This window comes from Alligator sinensis, unplaced genomic scaffold, assembly GCF_000455745.1.
Source record: "Alligator sinensis unplaced genomic scaffold, ASM45574v1 scaffold983_1, whole genome shotgun sequence".
NCBI lineage: Eukaryota > Metazoa > Chordata > Crocodylia > Alligatoridae > Alligator > Alligator sinensis.
In genome coordinates this window covers 2,422,456-2,449,076 of record NW_005842015.1, presented here as the reverse complement: position 1 = coordinate 2,449,076, position 26,621 = coordinate 2,422,456, and the positions used below count along the sequence as shown (strand labels likewise).

General features: G+C 43.3%; 1 protein-coding gene across 6 annotated transcripts in view; it reads left to right on the top strand.

Moving 5' to 3' along the window:
- Positions 1-113: 113 nt before the first annotated feature.
- KCNQ1 (potassium voltage-gated channel subfamily Q member 1) overlaps positions 114-26,621 on the top strand; it is a 587,589-nt gene continuing 561,081 nt past the window's right edge. For 5 of the 6 annotated variants that reach the window (XM_025202133.1, XM_025202129.1, XM_025202132.1 and 2 more), the window contains exon 1: positions 163-227. The gene's annotated coding sequence lies outside the window, so the exon portion shown is untranslated. Of the gene's footprint in view, positions 228-26,621 lie in introns of all 6 variants that reach the window. The other variant, XM_025202130.1, reaches the window with a different exon arrangement.

Genomic DNA, 26,621 nt, shown 5'->3' with positions numbered 1-26,621 from the left:
GGCCAGGGCCAGGGCTCCGCCTGCCCGCCGGGGGCCCGGGACGGCCCCGACCGCCAGCTCCACAGCGACGTGGTGGTGGTGACCCCGGCGCCGCTCAGCCTGGACCCCCGCGTCTCCATCTACAGCATCCGCAGACCTCTGCTGAGCCGCAGCAACCTCCAGGGCAGGGTCTATAACTTCCTGGAGAGACCCACGGGCTGGAAGTGCTTCGTCTACCACTTCACCGTGTGAGTAGCACCCCGCCTTCACTGCCCCCTGGCCTCTCACCTACCCCCGCCTCTCTGCCCAGGGCCTCCTCGTGCCTTTTTGAAGCCTGAAGGTGCCCCTGGATAGCCTCCCTCGGACCCTGCCACTATTTTGTTTTCTCTTCCGTTGTTTGGCAACTGGGAAATACCAGCCTCTTCCCCTTGTTGCTGAGAACTGGGGATGGTTGGGTGGTTTTAACCCCATGGAGCCCTCTCTGCAGTCTCTGGGGTTGTCTTGTGAGTTGTGATCACCTTTGCTCGCTTGGCAGCACTAGTGTGTAGCAACCCATGGTGCCCTTGAAAAGATCTCCAGGCACCCTAGGGTGTCACAGCATCCTGGCTGAGTCCTCTTTGCAGTCTTGGGGTTCATCTTATGTCCTAACAATGCTGTTGTTGCATGGCATCCTTTGGCACCCTTGAAAGGATCTCAAGGCACTCCAGGGTGCCCCAGCACCCAGGTTGGGAATCCCTGCCCTATACATCCCTCTGCTGTCCCCGACAGCCTGTGCTGAGGCAAAAGGGAGCAAGCAGAGAGCGTGTTTTCTTGGGCTTAGCAAGTGTAGTCGGGCTGCCGAACGATCTGACTTCTTGAAAAGGGCAACTGTACTGAGCTCTCCCACCTTTTGGCCTCCAGACCAACCAAACTGATTGGCATAGTCAACCACAGTAAATTTCCCACAGCCCCTGGCTTTCTGCTGTTTTGTTAATTGTTTTGCTGCTCTGCATCTGTCAGAGGAAAAATCTTACCCAGCTGCATCGGGGAGGTGTGTGCGCTGCATGTTTTATGCAATATGTAAACTCTTTTCAGTTGCTTTTTCCCCCCCCTAACAGATAAAAAACCTACCTAGCCAAGGGACTATAAATCTTGCCATCTTGACTGACCTGTATCTATTTTTAATGAATGTGTTTGACCTGTGCGTGTGTTCTGTTCATTCATTACTGTTTTTGGAGAGCAAGCCATGAAGTGTTGAGAACTCTTTATTCCTACCACGTTACAGAGCAAATAAATTTTGCTCTGCACAGGGCACTTTAAACTGTGTGTCAGCACTTGTTTGAATAATTATTCCAGGCTTGATTCTGTTACCTGTTTGCTTCCACACTGACTAATGCTTGATCCTGTGTGCAGTCCATGGAAGTCAGTAGAACTGTTCATTGACTTGGGAGCAATGTGACTAATCAGCCTCAAGATGAGCCAGGCAGATGGAGCTGGTCCTCAAGACCTTAAGATACATTTCAGAAGACTCACATTCGGTGGATGAAAATGCGTAATACCAGTTCCCGTACTGGAAATTGCATGCTAGCCGGTCATCACTTTACACAACTTCTTTTTTCTTGAATTGATAGGAGGGTTATTAAATAGCTCTAATAATGAAGTTTTGCGTACTTAATTTAGGGTTTTCTGTTGCGTATATGAAGCACTGAAGACTAAAATTTTCAGTCTTCATTCTGGATTGTGATACTTGAGGCATATCCAGAGTGACTCTACGGATGTATCAAAAGTGGTGGCTGCTGTTGCTGCTGAGGTGTGTGTGTGTGTGTGTGTGTGTGTGTGTGTTTTAAACAAGCAAATTTGTGTCTGAATCCAAGAACATAAAGGGATAATAAATATTAGATGTGGCATGTTTTCTTTTATAAAGTGGTTTTTATTCTTCCAATTGACCCAAATTACTTTACTTTATTCTTCCTGTTGGTTTGAGAATGATACAGTAGGTTGCATTTTAATGGGCTAATGGCTTGTTTCTAATCTGCATTTAAAACCTTTTACTTCTTAATTATTCCAAATTATTATTACTTTCTTCCTCATCTCCATCATATTAGGTAGATCGGTTGTGCCACAGAATATGGCAGGAGACATGTTACGTCTATACTGTAGAGGCAGTTGTATCTTTGCCTTTCCTGATTCTGTTACGGACATGGTCCTTCATCACATTCTGTTAAGCCTCGTGGAGCATTGTGTATGTGTGTCTCTGATATCACTCTTATTTTTAGTCAAGTGAAAAGAGGCTAAAGTAACAAATGTTAGAGGCTAAACTGAGTGCAGTGTCTGTAATGTACCTGAATGTGGAGCAGTGTGATGGTTGTGAATTGGTGAAGCAGTGGATCAGTTCTGTTGTTCATCAGAAGCCTACAAATGTATGCATGAAAAATTAATGTTTTTTAATCTAGAACTTGTAAAGTGTTGACATAACCCTTGAGCAATTTGCATATGCTACATCTGGATAATAAAATAAAAATGAACTGAGATGGATGTCTTGAGTTTGCTTAGTTAGGGGAAAAATACAAAATCCCGTGTCTGAAGGCAAAGTGCGTCATAAAAAAACATTTTTGAATTTTGCATAATGCTGAAGCTTCTTAGTCTGAACAGGCTGGGTCAGTTGGTGCTAGCATATCTGTCATTTGAAGGACCAATCCTAATACTAGAAGCTGAGTTAGGTCTGGTGGTGGGGGTGACTTTGGATGACCACAGTAATTTATGGTCTTACTCCATGCCTGAAGTTTTGAATGCTGTATGTAGATGGATAAGCAGTATTAACCCTACCTAAGAAGCTGGAAAAACAGGCATGGAACGTAGACTTCCATGTAAGTACGCTATAACCATGAGAGAATCCATTAGACTAATGACCAACATTTTTCAAAAGTGATTTTTTGGGGACCTGATTTAGAATATTTTCAAGGGAGTTGTTTCTATCCTATCTTCCCCGCCCCAAAAAACAAAACAAAACCAACAACAAAACAAAACCACCCAAATCAAATTAATGTGCTTCAGTATTCATTTTCCTTCAGGTGTCCCAAGTTATACATCCAAAAACAGAAGTATCCAAAATTATTTTGAAATTCATAGTTAAAGTCTTTTCAAGTGCTAAGAAGTTCTACTCTAATGTTGAGTGTAGGTAAAGATATTTAAGTAGTAGAAGGAATGGTTGAGTCTCCTGAGATGTGAATGATATTTATGCTGCTGTTCTATTTGGAAACCTGTTATTTTAAGCCTTATTCTGTGACTTAAAATGTTACTGTTCATCCTGTTTTCTCCAGAAAAAGAGAGAGAACTTTTATCTTCTCTCTCAAAAAAAAATGATGGAAAAAAGAAATGAGATTAATATCTGAGTTTACATAACTTGGAAGGTAGCATAGGTGTGCACCTTTATAGACTGACTAAAGGGGGTGTGCGCACATGCATAGGGCACAAACTTTTGTACATCTGATAAAGTAAACTTCTACTCATGAAAGCTTGTGCACATTTATATAATCTTATTTAATTAGTCTATAAAGGTGCATATCAACCTTGTCTTCTGACTTCAGACTAACACTGAAGTCAGATAGGCATCTGACTGAATGAACACTGAAGTTGGATAGGCATCTGGCTGTGGTCATCTGATCAGGCATCTAGCTGGGGTCATCTGAACCCAGTACTCTTTCCTGCCTAGGCAGGGGGTCGGATTCGATGATCTGTTGAGGTGCCTTTCGACCCAAACATCTATGAATCTATGAACACGGCTAACTGCTTCTCTGCTTACCTAACTTAAACATCACTGCTAGATTCTCAGGTGGTATAGATTAGCTCAGCTCTCTTGCTTTCCGGAGTCATATGGACTTACACCAGCTGAAGATCTGCCTTACTGTTTTAACTAGACTTTTGAAGACAGTAGGTAGTGTGGGCTGATGTTGTCTGCTGTTCTATAGGAGCTAATTAGAGATATTGTAATTCTGTTAGGAAAATAGCTAGTCTGTCCAGGAAGTTTTAATTTATTTTTCTAAGTGATGTGGTCGTTTGCATGCATTGATCCCATTGAGCTTCTATAGCTCCAAAGAAACTGAACTGATGAAGGACAATGATGATAATTTTTCTTAAACCCCTCAATACATATTTACAAATTTCCAAGTCTGTGCTTATAACACTGTAAGGCGTGTGGCCTCCCTAATACACTTGCATTCCCTTCTAGGAAGGTATTCAGCAATAATGATTTTTCTGGTGTAGGGTTTTTGTTTTTTTTTAACCTCTCTACTTGCCATCTTCTGTCAGTAGGGGGAGCCGAATTTATATGTCTTACCGTGTGTGCAGCCAGCAGCAATCTGTGTTTTTGTATGTCTCCAGCAGTCCTGCTTTCATCTTTGTGTCTTCTCTTACACTCTTCCAGGTTTTTGTTTTTTATGTGCAGCCTGTAATTTTCTTCTGGTCTTGTCTCTGCCTGAAGTTCCTTGGGTTCTCATCCTTCCCAACCCATCTACTCCCTAGTACATCCATTGTTCACTCTGGGGCTGGGCCAGGGGTTGATCAAGGTGACTGTCTCTACCAACTGGAGGCAGTAGCTATTAGTAGCAACTGAGAAGAAAAGGTCCTACATCGTTTTGCAGACAGGGACTTGGAGAGGCCAACTGTTAGAAAGTTGGAAGCATCCATCAGTTTCTATACATTTGGAGAAAAAACTCGGAACAACTTTGGTTAGAAGTTAGGAAGCTCTGTTAGGTATTCCAGGTGATGAACAGGGTGGTCTGATCCTACATAGCCATTGCTGTGTACTGATTCTTTTGTTGCAAGGAAGCCAGGCTCTGGATAGCTGACAGGTATAGAACAGCAGTTATTTGTGGTATGAGTACCACCAGTGGTACGCAGGCAGCCTGTCAGTGGTACACGTTAAAAGATTTATTATAATTACTTTATATGACAAAAATTTTCTGGTGGTATTTCAGGTTGTATCGTTTTAAACTGGTAGTGCATGATCTGTCAGTTTGGGAACCGTTGGTATAGAAAGTCTGAGGAGTTATTTAGCGCTTTGATTGATTGATTTTTTTAGACTTGGATGTATAATAGATGAGCTGGAGAGCTGAGGTGCTCTTTTGTGTAGGGCATGGATTTTGATAGGATTAGATGAGCTGAGGTGTTTTTTATATGGTTGCCATCACCATAGTACTTGAATGCATCTTAAGTGCCTTCTCAGGCATTTGGAGAAATGGCTTTCTCTCATTATGTTCTTCATACACAGAAATAAAATAAGCTATGTTGAAAGTAGCATTTAACATTGAGTTGTGAAAGTAGGAAGCACCATCATCATTTTTATCAGCCTTTCTTGTTATCTGGCTGTTCTTCATCCAAGTATCTATTTTGGCATAGCAACAAAGAAAGGGAGACATGGTACTATTTATGTTTGATATGCAAACAGTTATAGAGTTTCATCTCATTTATGTCCTGTTGATAGGACCTTTCCATGGACCCTAATACAGGTTCAGGAGAGATTAATGTCCTGTGGGACTTTAGAGTTGATGGCTGTTGTTTCACAGGAACAGGGTACCAGGATGACCCTTCAGGTTCAGGTGAAGATGTTAGGACTGAAAGTTTGGTGCTCAGTGTTATCATATGCTCTGGAGAGTTCAAGCAGGATGAGTAGGGGTGTATCTAGTACTCTATGCATGGCAAGAGGTCATCCACCAATACTGCAGGTGCTGTCTCCTGCCCATGTCCTGCCCAGAAACATGATTGAAAGGTATCTGGATGCTGGCAGCTGACAAATAACCCTAGAGGTGTTGTTTATTTTCTCTAGCTTCTTGATTAGCATACTTAGAAAAGGGAGGTTAGATACTGCTTTGCAATCTGCAAGGTCTCCAGCGCTAAGTGATTATTTCTTTACTGTTCAGACTCTTGCATGTTTTATATATAGTGTATAGTACATTCCTTTCATCAGAGGAGGTGCTGACAATCTTTGTTTTTAAAGGCTCCAGGTGTTTGTTCTTTCTTCTTTATCTTACTGGATAAGCAGACGTCACAGTCACTGATTATGGCAACTAGACTCTGCTCAGGCCTTTCCTAAGCTTTGTGTCTTACTTTGCTCAGGCCATTAGGAAAATCATCTGAAAATAAGAGACAAGTTCTTGTACCCACACTGTTTTGACTTTTATATTAATCAGGTGTAAGTGGTGGGTACAGTTGTCAGGGGAGTTGAACTGGAATTCATTTGTACGCTTAACAATAAGTTTTTAAAATTTACATTAGAAGTACTGTATCAGAGTTGATGGAAGTGTTATTCCTGTTTTGTGACTTTATCTTATATTCATTTTAATGTGTCCCTTGTGCTTGGCCTTAGCGTGTAAGTTGGTTAAGCGTGTACAGCTACTGGTGCAAATGAAATAGCCCACTAATGGAAGGTTTCATATAGAGGTGCACCAATATATCGGTGTTGTATCAGATCAGTAGTGATAAAAGGAAAATTAACATTATCGGCTATGGGCTTTTTTTCGCTGGTGTAGTTGATAATTACTACACCGATTTAAATAAATAATATGGCTGACTGATAAATAAAATATGCCTTCTGGCCGGGGCCTTCAGACGCCACGTGCATGCACACAGCCACATTATGCACGTGGCTAGGAGCAAAGCCAGGCAATGTGGAGAGCAATGCCCTGCAGGTATGTTTATGGAGGGGAATGGGGGGAGGGGGAAAATTGAGGCCCCCACTGAGGGAGGGAGTGGGGCAGGGGCTGGGGGCACTGCCCATCCAGGGTAGTGAATGGGGCCAGGGCTGAGTCATGATGGGGCTTGTCCGGGGGGGGCTTGGGGATTTCTGCCCTGCTTCTTTTGTCCTGGGAGCTGTGTGCCAGCTGCGCTGTGTTCCCTGCCTATCTGGCGGCAGTGGGGACAGTGAGTTGTGCCTCCCGCCACCAGGCATATGGGGGATGTTGCAGGGCAAGCATGCGGCTCCTGGGGCAAAGGCAGCAGGGCAGGGAGCCCTGAGTCCATAGCAAGCAGCCCACCTCCACCCTTACCTTGCTTGGCATGGCTCCTAAAAGTATCCTGGCACTTTAAAAATAGTGGCAGTGGTGCTTGAATTAAACTTATTTGATGAGCTTTAGTTCAAGTGTCCATGCTGCCATTTTTAAGCTCCAGTATGCTGATCCCCTGGATGAGCTGCCTGTGGCTCTGTCCCACTCCAACCCTGGGGTCCCATTTTCTACCCTGGCTGGGCAGCGCCTCCTGCCCCTGTTCCTACTGTGGGGGGCCTCAAGCTGTCCCCCCTTCCCAAACTTATCTGCAGGGAGCTGCTGTCCACACCACCCAGGTATGCCCTTGTAAATCAGCTATCAGATTGGTATTGGCCAATATGCTTGGTGAATTACTGGCTATTGGTTTCAGCCAAAAAAATCTCTATCAATGCACCACTAGTTCCATGCGTATCTCTTGTGAACACAGGTGGCTGTTATTTGGAAAACCAGGTCTTACAAATCAGAAGATGAAATATCATCAAATAAGGTTTTTCCAGTACTCCCAAACTCACAGCTGTGAGAGAAAAGGCAATCAGTGCTACCAACTCTCTAACATTTTCTGGAGTTGGTGTAGTCTAAACATCTCAGCACTGGCCCCTGCTGTTACAGTCATCAGCCCCTAAATATCAGTTCCTACTGGTAAGATGGATGTATGTGGTGGTCATTATCTAAGCTGACAGGCTACAGGGAGAAGGGTGTTAAGGCAAAAGAGACTAAAATCAATTCTTTGTGTTGAGACTCGGAAATTCTGAATCCTAAAACCGCCTCTACCTCTATTTTGGAAATGACTTTTCCTTACGAAAGAAAAGCTGCAACCCCATGCATAGCAAGGAGTGAAGAAACTGTTTAAATCCTTGTATCACTGATTGATTTATTGAAAATTCAGGAGGGGAGAGCTTCTCTCTTGCCATGGATAAATATGGAATTCCCAGAATTAAGAAACTGTTGTTGTTGTTGTATGGGATTTTCATAGTGTCCACTGATTTCAATATTACTTGCTATAGTTTCTCCTAGCTAGGTGCCTTTTATATTATGATGATTAATAATAATAATAATAATAATAATAATAATAATATTTTGGTCTCTATTTTCTTCAGAGGCATGGGCATTAGCCATTATTGGAGACAACAGTTCAGAACAGGTGGACCATTAGTATGTTCTGGTATGGCAGCTCTTAAATTGTTATGAAAAATAACCATTTTCTATCTTATCTTCATGCTGATGCATGTACCTGGTTCAGTTTACTTTCCCTTTGTGTACTTCAGGGTTTAATCAGTCATGATTATGGATTCGTTTATTCGTGATCCATGATACTTACATAAGCTTGCAGTGATCAGCAGTTGTGAGCCAAAAGGCTAGTCCAAAACACTGCAATGCAGATTCATAGTTTTCTAATCTCTCATAAGCGTGGATATATTTGCGCGCACACAAAGATAAAGAACAACAGTGGATAGAATATTCTGATAGTGTAAGTCAAGTCTTACCGTAATGAATTATTGGAAACAAGGTGTTTTGAGATGAACATTTTGGGAATCAAAATTAAAAAAAAATAGGCGAAGTTATCTATTTTACAGAAGAGGGATTTAAAATTAAGAGACTTCCTTGGCAACATAAGTCACAGGCTTGAAATATGCAAGCCTGACTGAACAAGAATTTTGAATTCTGGAATGTTTGACTCAGTCACTTGTCTCTGAGGCAGACAAGTCTCTTCCCAAGCTGTGTGAGGGTCTCTGTGGTTATAAAAGCTTAAACAAACAAAACGTCCCAACATCCTCTCATCTTTTGAAGTGTTGTCACTTCCCACTTGTACACTATATTATCCTCACACAGGCATTAAGAAAGCATGTCTTAATAAGAGCTACTTGAAATATTTATTTAGCAAAAGTGTGTAATAAGAACTACAAAGGTCTCCATATGCAACTCTCTGTGTATTTTATGCCATTTTATCCTCCAAATCTTTATTCTTCATGAACACCCATTCACATCAATACTCTACCACCCTCAGCTAAAACAAAATTAAACTAAACTAAACGAACCAAACAAACAAACAAAATCAGCAACAGGATTGTGAGTGCCCCTATGGTCAACAGTGGCTAATGTTTCAGACCAAGTATTGAAGCTTATTGCATGTCTGGGATGTGTTCTCAGACAATGGTCCACTGTATTTAAATCGAGGGGAAATCATCCTCCTGCCCAGTATCTGGTCTAGATCTGTCATTTTGTATTAAATACCTGCTTGAATTTGCCTTGGAATAGTTATCCAGCCCTTAAAGTAGTAAAGGAATTAAAATTGTATTTAAAAGTATATATAAGAGCTCAAAAATACTTGAAATGTTCTGGTATTCTGGTGCCTACATTAGTGATTGGAGTGAAATGGTGGGGGAGAAAAAACAACAACACGTACAAAGATTGAAGTGAGATTCAAAATAAATAGGTCTCTGTAATTGTGTTTCTAGGCTGACATCATTTTCTAAATGCTTTGAATAAACATCCAAACCAAAATGCACCATGACCACACACAACCACACATTTTTCACTTAATAAGCATTTGGATCATGCATAAGAGAGAGTCTTTTTTGCTTTTTTTCTTCAAGTTATTGTGAAGTTAAAAGCAGTGAGACTGCTAGAGACTTGAATTTCTAAAAAGAAAACTCAGAACACCTATTAACTCAAGCTCTTAGTTTGGGTAGGGAGTATATTTTTAGAGTTATGATGTGAAACCCTTTTTGATGGATTCTTATTTGATAGGTGATCCTGAATCTTATGTTTGCTTGCACTACATTGTTTTTATTTTCCACTTCTCGTTATTGTTAAAAATAGGTTAACACAGGGTCTCACTTCATTTCACTAGACCAGAGACTTAAAGGAAGAGGTTTTTAAGTACTTTTCTATGGGGGCATCTACACATGTGCTTTACTGCAGTTGACTAATTAGCTCTGCAGTAAAGCATCACTTCAACATGTGTGACGTAATAAGGCCAGACTAAGTTAATTAACTCCTCTACAAGATAGTACTGCTCAACTACTATCCTATGGCAGTGGTATTTACTCCACCATAACATATGTGTAGATGGTGACCAGGGCTGGGTGGGGCACTAGGGTGCTACTGTACGGGGGCTGCCTGCTAGCTAGTCCTGTACTGTAGCACCTAAGTGCCTCAGCCAGCCCCTCCACAGCATGTTGAGTGGGAGTGGAGCAGCTCTGGGCTGGAAGGCTGACCCCCCGGGTCTGCTCCACCCCGGCTGAACATACTTCAGTACCAGGCACATGTGTAAATGCTGTGCCCCGGAGCAATAAACTCCAGTGCAGATTGTGCCAGAGTTTATTCAGGCACACTCATTTCACGTGTAGATGCTCCCTGTTTTGTTATACTTATGACTTAGACCATTATAAAATTTTGCATCAATAATAAATGGTATTTGCATTGATAATAAACGGTATTTGCAATACTGCTTGTAGAGTTACTAAAAAAGATGAGCTACATCTCTGTCAACTATATTATTGTGTCCTTATTGCAACTACTCAGCATTTGTGCCATATGTAAAGTGAAACAGACTTCTTAGCTTCTATTCTTTAGTCAATTTATATGGAATTTAAAACGGCTCTGCAGGCTGACTCCATGAGAAGTCATTTTGTATTAGAAGAGTATTAAAAAAAAAAAAAAAAAAAAAGTCCAAAAACATTTGCAACAAAATTTTGTTTTCTTTGGTCTCTACCACCACTCACCACAGCTCGTATTTTAAGAAAGCTTATCATGTGGGATGTTGTTTGGCTTCTACGAAAAGCCTTTGAAGTGCATTACACTTACAAACTTTGCTTGTATCTTTGAATAAAGTCAAAGAGACTAATAAAGCAGGACCTTTGCCTTTTGTAATACAAGTCTGTGAACACGGAATGAATGCAGAATAGTTGAGTATAACTATTTGTAAGCTCACTTATTTTGGTATTAAGTAGGGCTTAGTTTAATTTACAGAACTATAATATGATGCCATGTTAAAATAATAGTAGCCAGATTTGAATTCTCTACATGTTTAAAGTATATTTAATGCTTCCTCTCTCAGAGATCTGTGTCTGAGAGGCAAGTTATTCTTGCTGTCAAGCAAGGTATGGGATGGATGGTTGGATCTGTTCCTTTACTTAACACTTTTCTGTCAAGGTATTTCTTTTAAGCACTAATTGTTGTAATTTGTGTTATGAGCCCTATTTATGGATCAATATTGCCCACGTGCCAGGCGCTGTAAAATGCCAGGACTTTGTTTCTTTTTTTACCTTGCATTTTCATACCTTTCCTATCGTTAGCCTGCTGTGCATTGGTATTTTGCCCTTGGTATTTTGAGTGGTACAGATGCTTAGAGGTATGACTGTGGGAGGATGAAAATTAAGAGGAGACACAGTGATATTTGCTCTTCTGGTCTTATATTGCCTTGCATATATTCAACAATCTAATTTGTTGGATATGAGGTTAACTTGAACAATCTTCTGGCTCAGCACAGCATGTCTGTCTGATTATATTTATGTTTATACATTTACACATATATATAAAATATTAGCACTCTACAGTGATGATACTGTCTGCAGTAGAAGGCACTGAAAGCAATTCTTGTGCTGTTCTCTGAGAAGTCATCTGGTCTGATTTACTATCATAGTCAAGTGTTTTAGAACTGAGCTCAGCCTACCATTGTTTTAAGTAATAATAAGAATGTTTCTTATAACAAGATATTGGCTACAGGCATTGCTGCACAGTCAGTATTGTCCCAGACATTGCAGTTCTGTAGTCTTTGGTAGACCACCTTGCTAAAGATGTAATATTCCTGTTACATGCTCATGTTCTATGTCCAGCATTGTGGATGAGATTAGAAAAGAAACTATCCAGCAAAAGAACACTACTTTACGAAAAGGTTCCATGGCCAAGACAAGGCCAGGTGTCAATATAAAATAACCCGTTATACTTGGAATAGCAGTGTCTAAGTACATGAGATACAAGAGTGCAAACAAATATTACGTAAAACATGTTAGTTATCTGTTTGCCAGATAAATCGTATTACTTTTAAATCCAGAGCCAGCCTGACCAGGAACCTGTCCAAAAAAGTTGTATACCGAAAAAGATTAAGAGGTGTGGGGGGGGGAAAGGCAAGGCAAAACAAAACAAAACAGAAGACCCTAGTGATTGTGTGGGATATTGGAAATGTGTATATATATGGGCTGGATAACATATTTTGATGAGGGAAGGGCTTAACAATTTGCTTATCATAAGGTGGTATCTCAGATGAAAGTTGTTTTATTCTGTAGCTTAATGAGAGTAGACTTTTTGCAACAAGTGACTATTTTACGGGGAAAGTAGAAACACCTAACAGTGTCCAAAAAGAACTCAAGTGGTTTTAATCACTGTGACTGAGTATTACAGGGGTGGGCAAAATATGGCCTGCGGGCCACATTTGTCCCACCAGGCGACTTAAATAAATAAAAATTAAAAAAAAATAATTTTTTTTTTATCCAGCCTGTGGGTGGGTGCCTACCAGTTCACTGTATCTGGCCCAACTCTGGGCTGCCCCTGCTGTGGTCACATGGGGCCCAGCCCTGCTCATTCCCACAGGGGCAGTGCATGCTGTGCTCCCACCCTTGCTCACAGGATGGCCCTGATCCCAGCCTTGCAAGTAGGCTGGGGGGCTTGTGTGAGGGAGGCGTGTTTGTAGTGGGGGGTCCCACATGCATACCCCCATGCACACCTCAGGCAGACAGCACCCCCACACCTCTCCAGCCACCCTCTCCCTCCACACCCCCCCATACCCACCCACAAACCCTGCACCCCCCCATGCATGCACGCACGCACTCACACACACGCACCCCCCCCATATCCACCCACCCATACCCCCTCATACTTCTTCACACCGTCTTCACAACATACAGGACTTCATTTTGAGCTATTATCCAACCACTTCTATATATGCTACGCCAACACACAAATCAGGACAAAAATAATTTTTGAAATAAAATTTAAAAATGTTATAGCTTAATTTTAGTGCATAATTTGTTTTTTTTTCTAGTTCCAAGATGGCAACCCCCCCACCTTCCAAAACGGCAACCCCCCCACCTTCCAAAACGAGTACTTCTGGGGGCAAGGGGCAGGACTTCCTGTGGCTAAGGTCAGGGGTTAGGGGTAGGACTTCCAGTCCCAAGATGGTGACCGGGGGGTGGGGCACCCATCAAGGGGTTGGGCACCCTGGGGGGGTGGAGCACCTATTAAAGGGCAGGGCTACCCTTGCAGCCCTCAATAGCTCACCAAAACTCGTTAAGCGGCCCTCCAGCTGAATTAATTGTGCACCCCTGGGGTATTGGGTATTGAATAATGCAGTAAGCTGATTTCATGTTTGCCAAATGAGATGGGGGCTGTGCAAACAAAGTCAGATACTTTTATGGAGCACAAAGTTTATTGAGCCCAGAGAAAGGGATTGTGTGGAGGACAAGACTGTCTGGGGAAGCTAGGGTAGTTCAGTTTAGAGACTAGAGCTGAGAGACCTGGTGGGTAACTGAAGCTTCGCAGAAGATGGCAAGCTAGAGAGGTCATGTGACAGAAGGCAGAAGTCCAGGAATGGAGTTGGCATGTCAGAAAGCTGGAACACTTTTGGAAGACAAAGCTAGGAGGTGGGCATGTGTTGGGGGCTGCTTGCAGGTAGAAAGCTCAGCGTATTGTGCGAAGGTCAGGTGTTTGGGTGGTCCCTTAAATGAAGAGCTCGAGTCCATCAGGTAGCTGAGCAAAAACTGTCTTGGAACCCAGCTGGGACAACTCTTTTAGACCTTGATGGAAGGTTAGTGAGCTGAGGGAGGGGGGCACAGATCTAGTGTTACAATATTTGTCTCCTACCTTTTAGAGGCTTTAACACTTCCCCGCCACACCTGCAAACTAAAAGCACCCTCTCAGGGAGGGGCCACAGCTCCCGAAAGCTAGTTACTTGGAACAATATAAAAAAAAATATGGAAGGGGGTATGGGTCAGAGGTTTGAAACTAGAGATCCAGAAGGGAGATGCCAAGCAGAGGCCTCCTAACCCATTTGGGACAACTTATTTTGCTAAGCTGGGGAGCAGGGACTTTACCATAACACATACAGATCAAAGACTTTTTCAGCTATGTAGTGTTTTCGGCAACCGTGACCATCTTAACTTTAATCCCCTTCCCCTTCTTCGCTTGGGTCTGCCTCATGTAGATTTCATTGTATTTGACTAGACAGACATCTATTACTTTGTTTTATGAAGTGGCTTCTGTAACTTTTATTAAAGGCTGATTTCATAAAGGACAATCTGGCTGGTAAGGCTAATAGTGACTGAAAGAGAAACTGAACACCATCCTCAAGGAAGTCTCAAAATCATTGCTTTATTACCAGTCATGGGGATTGTAGTCACTCCACCCAAACAGAAGCAAATACTGTCCAAAACCAGTATGGGCAAGGAGAGATGCAAATAGAGACATTCAAATAGACTCAATTTGAGTATTGCCTTCTTCCTTCTTCCTTTATTATATAAGATTGCTCTTAGGAACAACAAGACAAATTAAGTGTAATACATGGAGATGATTCCCTTTGTTACCACATCTGCATTGGCATTGCTCAGTAATGGCTAGTATCATGTGATAATGAGAGTTAAATCGCTAGCTATTTATTTTCTGATGCATTTAATAAGGAAACTGGAACTGGCCTCTGCACAAATGCCAGACTGGGGAAAGAAGGTGTGAAAATGGAAGTTTTTCTAATTAAAATACATTTTGAATGGAGTCTCAATCTTCATTATTTGGGGGCAACTGATATTACTTTGAACTAACTAATCCTGTCAGAAGCAGTTACCTGGGAAAACCCACAAAATGCCTTCTGGAACTGTTGTTCACTGGCTATTGCAAACTTAAGGGTTAGAATCAGAAATGGATGAGGAAGATGTACTGTAGAAAAAATAGATTGTGCTTGATTTTGGAACCATCATAATGTTCTTTTGGCTTTTGAGCAGCTGATAGCAAGAGTAAGTTGTCCTCCCCTATGTGGACCAACACTGAAGTGTGATGGGACACTTGGCACGTGGATTCCATAGATATTTGATGACAGTGGAGAAATGATGACACTGGGGAATTTTGGGCTCCATTCCAAACTCCAGGCAGAAGTGTGCTCTAAATAGTCACAGACTCTTTTACCTATTCCTCTCAACCCTGACTCCTTTTGCTGTCTTTGCTCCCATCTGTCACTGTACTTTTCTCTTATCCACTCCTAGTTCCCTTGTGCCACTCCCATTATCCCCACATAGCATGTTTCAGTCTTCACTCAAGCATCTGACCTAAGTTCCGTCTCTTGGCCCTTCAAGTCCTTGTTTAATGCCTCAAGGCCTCTCTCTCTCTCTCTCTCTCTCTCTCTCTCTCTCTTCCCCCCACTTATGTTCTGTATCTCCTTGCCTAGCCATTTCCACTACTTCTCCATTTTAGTGTCTTGTTACTAGCCATTCCCAGTCTCCCCCAGCCTCCAGTTGTCCTTCCTCTCTGGGTCAGTTAGCTTTTGAGCTCCACTCTTGAGTTTTTCCACTGCATCCTCACTTCTTATCAAATCAATCCCCAACCTCAGTCTTTTTATCCAGTCATTCTTCCTTTACCCTTAGGTTATTCTTTGATATCGGTTCCACCCCACTGCCACCTCTGTTTCCTTCCCCGACTTTATCTTTTTGCCCAGCAAATCTATTTCTCTTCCACCCTCTAGCACAGGGGTGGGCAAAGTACAGCCTTGGGGCCAGATCCATTCTGCCAGCTGATTTGTATCCATCCCATAGGCAGGCAGGCACCAAGTCATGGGATCCAGCCCACAGGTGGCTGGTGGGCGGTTCTGTTTCTGCCAAGTTGGGTGGGCAGGTGGGACTGCTTCTGCCCAGTGCTGATGCTGTGGTATCAGCTGTGCACCCAGGTGGATGCCCTAATTCCTACACAGACTCTGCTGGGCAGTCCATAGCTGATGCTGTACCCACCTGGTGCTGCTTCTGCCATGCTGGGAGGGTGGTAGCGTAAACTATTGGTGGGTCTAGCAGGTTTTGGGTTGCGGGTGGGGATCGGGGCATGCTGCAGCTCCAGGAGGCGGGAAGGGAGGGAGGATCAGGGCATGCTACAATGCCAGGGAGGAAGAGAGAGAGAGGATCAGGGTGGAGGGGGGAAGAGAGCGAGAGGATCAGGACATGCTATAGCTCCAGGGAGGCGAAGTGGGGAGGGAGGGAGAGAGAGGATCAGGGTGTGATAGAGCTCTGGGAAGGAAGGGAGGGAAACAGGTTCCTGGATTCTGGAGGGAGGGGGAGAGAGAGGATTGGGGCACGCTACATTTCCAGGCTGGGAGAGGGGTGGGCAAGGAGTGAAGGAGAGAGAGGAAAAGAGAGGATTGGGGCATGCTACAGCTTCAGGGAGGGAGGGGGAAGGGCGGGGGAGAGAGAGAAAAAGACAGGTGTGGCCCTCAAGAGGACACCAGAACTCATTAAATGGTCCTCAGCCAAGATAATTTTCCACCTCATCTCTAACACTAGCTACTTTTGGTCCAGTCTTCTCCATATTCCTCTCTCTTCCCCATGCCCTCCCAGGTTTCTGGCCTGGGCTACTGCAGGCATGTGGGACACTTCCTGAATCAGAAGTGAATGTTCAATTGTTTATCCGTCAATCTACGTAGCTTAAATTCACTTAAGAAGATTGCATCGATTCAGCCTCAGGCTTTTTGACGGTCTGTAATTAGCCTTTAAATTTACAGGTTGGATTGACTCGGTTATGGTCAGAGGCAAGTGGAATGGTGGGTGCTAGGACCCAACCACCACTTTTTTCCCAGTAGTATTACTGGGAAAATGCCCACCATTGCCCTGTACTCCACAACAGCATGGGGAAAGCTACTGCTACTGAAATCCCTTGCTGCTTCATGCCACCAAGGCCTTGTGTCCATGGGCCACATTCAGCCGGCAGCTGTAGGTTGCCAGCCCCTGGTCTAGACTTTCTGCAGTTAAAAGAACCAGATTACAAGAACGAGTTTTCTTACACAATCATGAAGTCCTTTTGCATGCTCAGTACCAAGCATACAATACATGAAATAGCAGGTGCCTAGCCTGGAAAATTTCAGCCCAAATAATTCCAGTTTGGCAAAGTCATAAATGACTCAAAGGTCTTATGTTGAGAAGTTTTGGGCAGCCGTAATAACAGACGGTGCTTACAGCTTCACCAAAAAATAATGTGCTTCAAACCGAAAATGGTTAGATAAATGTAGGTTTAGGTGTCCCAAATTTGTTTATCATCACTATCATATGAACTCAGAATAAGAACAAGAAAAAATATTTACACATCTTGTGTGTAAGTGAGGGGGTATTTTAAAGACCTATCCTCTAATTCATGGCTTCAGTTGACCAACCTCACCAAAAATACAATTTGTTTGACAGAACTCTGGTTTGCAAACAAGTCTAATATTTTTGGTTTCCTTAGCCCCACAAGACCACAAAGTTAACGCAGTGCCTTATATAGATAGGTTTCTTTAGAAACCTTCATTGCTGTTGGATCACAGCAAGATTGTGATTCAATTGCAATGAACTAATTAGGCTCAGCGTCAGATGTCTGAGCCCTGAATTTATTACAAACAATAATGATGGCATATGCAGGAGAACACAATGACTATGCATATGTATCATGCTTTACAGCAGGGGCTGGCAATTTTTTGCCCTGAGGGCCACATAGGGGTGAGCAAAATGGGCCATATTCGATTCGGATTTGACCTAAATTGGGGACAGTGATTTGATTTGTTGATTCTAATCACTGTTCCAATTCAATTCGGCTGAATCCAAAACTGAAGATTTGGTGCTGATTCAGAGAATCAGCAATTTGGTCATAGACACAGCTTTAAATGTTTTTTCTACATACCTCGAGTTACCAGGCATGGCTCGTGAACTCTGTGATGCTGGGGCACATGGAGCATCCCACAGGAGCATGGGGGGGCCCGACCGTGTGCTCAGTGGTAAACCCATAAGTATTTCTGGTCCACTTCCAGGTCTGCCACCGAGTATGTGGGGGGCTCTGCCATGCCCACTGGCTCAGCGATCGGCCGTGGGGGGACCCTGGGTGTCCCCTCCAGACCCAGGAGGCACCAGTCACCGACCCGGGGAGGCGCGGGGGGCCCCCAGCACAATCCCCAGTGAACCTGGAAGTGGACTGGAAGTGTTTCTGGTCCGCTTCCATTTCTGCTGCCGAGCATGCTGGGGAGCCCCCCACGCTCCTATGGGACACTCCATCTGCCCCAGAATTGCAGCATTCATAAGCTGCCTGGTACCTTGAGGTATGTAGAAAAAACATTTAAAGCTGTGTCTGTGTCCGAATTGCCGAATCTTTCCTAATCGCTCCGAATCAATTTGGAGAGATTAAAGGGTCTCCTGATTTGATCTGGATTCGGAGATTTGGCCGCCAAATCTCTGCAGAATTGAATTGGGACTGAAGCTTCGCACAGCCCTACCGCATAGGGAGTTTTGATCAGCTGTCATGGGCCAGCTCAGCACCGTTTCTCCCCTCTTCTCCTCCAAAGAACTAACCAAAACTTGCTATGGGACTGTGGGCATGTGGGAGCAGTGTTCAGGAGTGGAGTGGGAGGGGTGGAAGAGGGTGGGATCACATGTCCCTGCCCTCTGGGGTGATGGGGGGGGGGGGGGTGTCGTGTGTGTGTGTAGGGGGGGCTGCCTGGGTGCTAAGTCCTGGGAGCCTGCTGTGGGTTGGGCGGGAGGGTACAGCAGAGCTGCTCTGGGTGGTGCAGTTCATGTTGCCCCCATAGTGCTCTGCATGGGGCTGAGCCCCACCCACTTACACCAGGACAGTCTGCACTGTACTCCCACCAATGTCCACAGCTCAGTTGGGTGCTGCTCTGTACCCTCCATCCCCAGATCTGGAGCTGGAGTCCCATGTACCTGCTGGGAGTGGCACAGTGTGGTGTGGCAGCAGTGAGAGAAGGAGCTGCTTGCTGCTGGAGGCCGGGGCACACAGCAGCACCCATTCCACTACAGCCATGCTGGGAAAAGCTGGTGGAAGCTGCTCCTGCAGACTGTCCTGGTGTGAGTTGGTGGGGCTTGGCCCCATGCAGAACACTGTGGGGGCAACATGGACTGCAGCACCCGGAGCAGCCAGGAGCTGAAGCCAGGACCCCAGCGCTGGGGCAGGAGCCACCTGGCTGAAGCTGCTTGCCCACCCACCTGGAATGGTGTGGCATGGCACAGTGTGGTATAGCAGAGGCAGGAGCAGCTTCCAGTGGGCTGTTCCTGGTGTGACTGCATCTGGCCCAGCACTCTGCACCCCCCTGCCTGCAGCAGCAGCTCCTCCTCTTACTTCTGCCCCATGGTGCCATGCTGCTCCCAGCAAGTGCTCAGGGCTCCAGCTCTAGATCCTAGCCTCCTTCCACTGGAAGGCAGCCAGGAGCTGAAGTCAGAGCCTTGAGCACTGGGGAGGAGCCATCCAGCTGAAATTGCTCACCCAGTGCACCAGGGGTAAGATCAAAAGCAGGAGCCACTGCTCTAGCCAGGGGTAAGAGAGCAGCATCTGGCTGCAGCTGCACCAGAAACAGCTCCGGCAAAAGCCGTGAGCTGGCTGGGGCCTGGACTAGTAGGCACCAGGGGGAGCCTGGCACAGGCTGCCCCAGTGCAAGTGGGCAGGGCATGGCCCCATGTGGAGCACCGTGGGGGCAGCTGCAGGCTGGATCCAGAGCCCTGGTGGGCTGGATCAGGCCCATGGGCCATATTTTGCTCACTCCTGCTTTATAGATGTTAAGCTTAGTGGTAACTCACTTTTTTGTAATAAATGGACCAAAAGGACCAGGTTAAATGTATTGAAAGGACATTAATAGGTGGACACACAACCTGTGGATACATGACTGTTCAGTTCCAGCTAGTTTCAGTTGCAGGAAGAAAACATCTTGCCCTTTACAAGAGGTCATACAAGAGGTTCAGATCTCCTGGAATGCTGCCAACTAGAGGGTAGGCTAAATAGACACATTGAAACAAAGAGAGCTGAATACAAGTATGTTGATTAAATTATAAACTCTTCATGCAGAGGGACAAGACCTTCTTATATACATTACACCTGAACAATAAGGCCCTAATATTGTTTGGGGGCTGTGGGCATCACTGTGATACAAATAATGATAGTACTGGAAATGGCTGATGTAGTCACAAACCTTGGCATACTCCTGTCTTTGTCGATATGGTAATTTGTTCTCCGCTAACTTGACATGGCTACTTGAAAAGCCAGTAGCTCTGACGTAAGTTTCTGGCTAATATGTCTAGCTGTTGCTTAATGAATGCAAACTAGAAACCAAGAAGAGAATCTTGTAAGAAAAGAAATAGAAAACCATTGTTCTCTGCTTTACTTATCTAATTAGAAAAATACTTTCATCCAGTAGTCTGTGGTACTTTCCAAGCAGCCCTAAGGCTTCAGTTAGATAAATGGAGGTTATTTTGATCTCGAGCCCATACGTGATGGTGGGGGCGGAGGGGGGAGGCAGGGATAGGGGAGCAGAAAGGGTGATTAGACTGAGTTACCTTCCTGACCTTATGCTTGCCATACCTGAGGTTTGAGCCCATGGTCTTTTGGCTCCTAGCCCATTTTTTTTTTCTTTTTTATGGTACAAAAAGGCATTCTGATGGAGGGAAACAGCAACATGAGGAAGATCCCCTTTGTCTATGTTTGGAGCTTTAACTCTTGTCAGAAGACCGTGGGGTGAGGGTTGGTACGCAGAGCATAGGCAAAATGATGACCATGGTTTAACCTTTCAGAAACTATTGTCAGTGAATAGCAAATTCTACCATGCCTGCCACAAAAGAGAATCCTGTCCCTTTTTCTGCCTCTCCAAAAAAAGTGAGAAAACAAAACAAAAAAAAGTCTTATAATGCAGAGAAATCTGGTTAGAAACAGCAGCAGAGATGATGGAGGACTTGAAACTCAGAACAGAATTTCAAATTTCTGTCCAAACTTGTATCAAGTGTTATGAGCATTTGCATAGCAAATATTACCTGTTTTTCATTTCAGACTCTTTGTCAAAAATACCTAAATTCTTTTCTTTTCTCTTCTTTTTTTAAATTAAAATAGGAGAGGAAAAACTACCTTCACTGAGAGGAATGCATCAAACAAGGAATTCAAAAGCCTTGAAGACTCTAAATTTTTCAAATGATTTAAGCAACTGAAAATGGAAGTTGTTTTGTAATTAATGGGTGTTGCTAATACTGTGCCAAGAATATATTTTTGTGTCATTCATTATTTCAGGCATGCATTTTGTATAGTCCACTCTAGGAAACTGAAATATTCTTTATAAAACATGAAAACTTTGAACAAAGCCAATATAAATTTAAGCATATATTTAGCACATTGTGTTTCTTCACCTATTCTATTTTTATTTTCCTCCCACAAATATTGATTTACATCTTTCCAGGTTTCATACTGATGAATTTAATAACAATGAGTCCTGTCCATTCTTCTTTCTTAATATCAACTGAGTAGTTGTGATATAAATGTGTCATTTGATAATCCAATTCTATGGCACTGATGATATAAAACTGAAAGAAAGCTATGATCTCCCTGCCAGTAAAATTCAGTGACTGAAATGCAAAATGTCTAGTTCTTTCCCATTTTATTTGAATATGTCCCTCCTACCAGCAGCCATGATAGTTACACACATGCACAGAATGGGAAAGAGATCTTTTACTTTTCCCAAGTTCTGTTTTGGACGTATTACAATTTTTTTTTCTTTCTTAGTTATAAATGGTATTGGATTGTGAAACAAACTGCCTAAGTTGTTCCCCATCCAAATACAAAGGAAAACAAAAGAAGAACAGAAAGCACCTGACATGATGGTTTCCTTTGCTTGATTTCCTTTTGAGACAACTTGCTGAAATATTGAAGAAAAAAAAAGTTGTATGGGTTTTTTGTATCTATTAACTAGAGTTGCCGTCAGTATATAGTAGTTTGTTTTTAAATGTAGTTTTTTTTTCTTATCCTACACCCCTAATGGTGCTGCTAATTTAAATTAAGATTGGTGATGACAAAAACAAATAAGGCCTTTGTTTAGTGCCTCAGTAGCTTGACAGGTTGCAGTCTATTTTCTGGTTAGGTGTCCTTTTGTTTTAATACTGTCACAACAAAGCTAATAATGTTCCCAAGAAATTTTTTAAATGCACTATTGCTAATATCTTAGACCCTTGTTCTGCAAAAATATGTTCATAACTTAGCTACTTATTTTCAACAGAAGTGTTTGTGTTACTAAAGCTATATGTGCATAAGTGCTTCCAAGATCAGGCCCTTAAAAAATAAACATCTTGTGCCATTGCTGGTCATATTATGTTTAGAAAAACATCTTTCTCCTAAATTTTCACGTGTGATTAGAGTTTTTTGGGTACCAATTAGAGATACTTCAGACAGACCTTATTTTTAAAATGCTAAGTGTTTTAGGGTACATGTAGATGTTACACTTAAGTCAGCCTAACTAGGGTTAGGTCAGTTTTAAGTGCCGAACTGCACAGATGTTCAGGGAGTTTAGATCGGGCAAAACATTGCCAGCCTGATCTAACTTAGTTCACATAAGGAGGTGCACTACATAGAATCAGTTTAATCTGTGCCTGATCTAACCAAATGTGTGTACATGTTCGAAGCAGAACCGTGGGACTGGGAAAGCCCAGTTGCTCACTCCAGCTCCGGGGCTGTGCTTTTTCTGCCCCTGCCCCTGATTGAACTGTTTTTAGCCCTCTGATCCCCTTGACCCTCCCTGCCCCCCCATCCCACTAAAACCTTCCCTGACCTGCCAGTCCCACTCAACAGACCTGCTAGCATTTTTCCCCCCTGCGCCCAACTTACTTAGATTTCATTCCTAGCGCAGCTCCCAGCACCAGTGAATGTGCACACAAGCAGGGACTTGATTTATGATCACATAGCTCCAAGATGTGTGATCCTAGATTGGGTCCTGTGAACGTGTGCATGTGGAGTACTGTGTCCAGTTTTACCCTGCCCCCTTGGCTATAGAAAGGATGTGGGCAAATTGGAGAGTCCAACAGAAGGCAACACAAATGGTTAGGAGGCTGGGGCATATCATGTCTGAAGAGAGGCCGAGGGAATTGGGCTTATTTAGTCTAGAGAAGAGTAGATTGCCTGAAGGGTGTTTCCAAAGAGGATGCAGCTAGATTGTTCTCAGTGGTGGCACATGGCAGAACAAGGAGCAGTGGTCTCAAGCTACAGACAGGGAAGTCTAGGTTACATATTAGGAAAAATTTTCTCACTGGGAGGGTAGTAAAGCACTGGAACAGGTTACCCAGAAAAGTTTTGGAATCTCCATCCTTGCAGATTTTTAAGACCCAGCTAGACAAAGCTTTGGCTGGCTTGATCTAGTTGGGGATGGTCCTGCTTTGAGCAGGGGGTTGGACTAGATAACCTCCTGAGGTCCCCTCCAACCCTAATTTTCTGTGATTCTATGTCCTTAGGCTATAATGCTGTGCTCGTAACTGTGGTATTCATGTACCTGCCAGTAGAACATTTAAGCAATGTGACTGGCATTTGTCATATTTTGTTCTATCTCCTTTTGGTCAGGGGGAGAACTATGGGTGGGTTTTCTTAAGAATTTTTTTACTACCCCTACTTCCAGCAGGTCATAGACAAAGATACAGAAATGTGCCTTCCAATTAGAGCAGAAGGAGTAAAATTTGCGATGGTCTTGTGATGGTCAGTTCTTGTGGAAGTTCACTCTACAGTATTATGCTGACCCCTGAGAACTTTGTCCCCCATCTGGGGTTGCAAAACCAAACGTTCTGGTATCCAAAATTACTCATGTCTCTTGGAAATATAGGTCTTTGAATGTTGGTATAAATGTCTCTGACATTTCACTTTTTAATAAATATGTTGACATATTTATTAAAAAGGTGCATACATGCATTACATTTCTACTGGTGGAAAAGTAGGTAGAAACTCTAAGTATGCAAGCATTCAAGCAGTTTCTACTGGACTAAAAATGATGGATCTTGTAGAAACTTCTACCACCAACTACAGGGACAACTTCTGCTTTGGTGGAGTTTCTACCAGAGGAATGAATGCTTGTACACTTATCCTCCCAATGGAAGCTTGTACACTATCCTCCAGCATGCCAGAATGCAGTGCTTTGGTCCCCTCTCCCCTTCAGAGAGACGGTCTGTAACTTGGCTGGACTCTACTGTTCTGGCCAAGTTGTAGAGCAAACTCCTCCACTGTCAGCTTTGGGGATGGGAAAGGTCAGTCCCTCTCCCTTGCCCTCAGGCTGTACAACTGACAGTTTCCCCAGCTGATTCATGGGCTTTCACTAGTCCCTGATTCACCCAACCTGCACCAGAGCTGGGTCTGTTGGCTAGTGCCAAAGTGATAGGGATCCATTGTGGGCTGCTGGAGGGGACACTGTTGGGCTTTAAAAGACACAAGACCCTCTCTGGGTCTCTTATCTGACAGCAGAGAGGAAGGGAAGGGGTGTTGTGAAGAGGGAGGGCATGGTAACCCGGGTTGGATAGCCAGTCAGCCCTGTCCTATATTCTTGGGTGCTGTCAGCTGCCTTCAGGTGGATTAGGGGGCCTGCAAGGCACCCTGGGATTCATGCTGTGGAGTCTCCTGGCTGGATGCTGTTGTCATTGCAGGCTGCCTGCAGAGCACCCCGTTGGCCCCCTGAATGCTTTTACACTGTTCTACTGTAATCTACACTTAAGCATGTCCAGCTGCTTAAACTAGGGGTGGCCAAACTGCAGTATGTACACCACAAGTGGCATGGGCAGCCTCTACATGGTATGTGTCAGACCAGGCATAGGCCAGGCAACCCAGAGGCAGGTAGGTCAGGGAGCAGTAAGCAGAGCAGCACATCAGGCACAGGGCAGGGAGCAGAAACTAGAGTAGTAGATCTGGAAGGAGAATGGGAAAGGAGTATTACTCAGGGAGGGTGCAGGGCTAATTTGCAGAGTGCCTACCAAAAAAGGTTGGCTCCTACGGGCTTAAGCTAAACGGCTAAATTTCCACTGGTTCATTTGTGTTACTATTGTAAGTGGGAAACTGAAGAACAAATTATAAGCAACATATGTATTTCTTATTGTCTTCTAAGCATCTTTTATATCGGCTATATTTGAAAATCGATCTGGAAAACAGGAATACTATAGAAAAACAAGAGAAAATTATTTCAACTGGAATACACACGTCATCAAATTAACTTGGGAATAGTTTTGCCTGTGTTTCCGCTGGGCGATTGTTGTTATGATATGAAGAGGTCTAAGAATTTTTAGTGGCTGTTTTAATAGCAGCATCAGCTTAATATGCTCCAGCTTACTTCATTATATAGTTTATAAGCCATTTGGGTGACACTTAAAAAGAAAAAACAAAACAAAAAACCAAATACCAAAAAAAAAATTGTATTCACCCATTCTTAGCTTTAGTCACTCTTTCTGGCCTTGCTTCCTTTTTGTTACTTTTTTCCCCTTCTTAAAAGTTTTATTTCCTCAATATATTCCCATTGTCTACTTTGAACTGGTGTTGGCAACATCAGAGAACATAAGTCTGTAAAAGACAGGCTGGGTCACTGAGTCCAATAAAAACACCATTTCTCCACTGAATGCCATAAGGCTTTAATAATGTGGAACCTGATTGCTTCCTTCCACAGAAGAACAGTTTGGTATGGTCTGGATTCCCCTGCTCAATGGCAGCCTAGTATAACTGAGAGGGATATGTAGGAGCAGAGTAAAGGAGAATCTCTACTTTCTGCATTAATTTTTTGTTCTGTCCTGATCCTTTTTTTTTGTATATGTCAATGATTCCCAATCTGTGGTACACATACCACCAGTGGTATACAGACAACCTGTCAGTGGTACACATTACCAGGTTTATTATAATTACTTTGTGACAAAAATTTGCTGGTGGTACTTAAGGTTGTATTGTTTTAAATTGGTGGTGCACAATCTGTCAAAGTTTGGGAACTGCTGGTCTGTGGAGTGTCTGTGGCCTATGCATCACAGAAAGTAGGTGATGCTGTTGTGAAGGAGGAATTTTTTCCACCAGTTCCTTGGGCAAAGGAGGTGATCATCTCATAGGTCAGTGCAATTTACATCTTATAGAAAAAGACTTGACACAATTCGGACAAATACTCTTTGATGCAGACCTCTCCATAAGTGTATAAATCATAGTTATTACATTTGTTTCTTATTCACATGTTTTATACAAGACATCAAATTGCAGTTAAATTGGACAATCGATAAATAAACAAATGTGGATTTGTGTAACAATAGTGCAAATACATGCTGTGATTGTAGGCCTTTATCACATCAGTGACCCAGAAAGTGTTGAGATGGAATGCGATCACAACACTTTGCTCACAATAAACCTGTTGGTAAAGAATTTTTAAGTTTGACAGGCGATCCAACATTCTCTTACTAAACAATCTCTGAGCTATTTTAACTTTTGTTCTCAATACACGTGATACGAGTGTAGTTCTTGCCAGATGCAAGTAGGAAAGCCAGAGAGAAAGCCACAAAAGTCCAGTGCATGTGTTGCATGATGTGGAGTTGTGCTGCCTGTGTACACTTTGGGGATTTATATTAATGATTTTTATCCACTGTTTTGTATTTTAAGTGA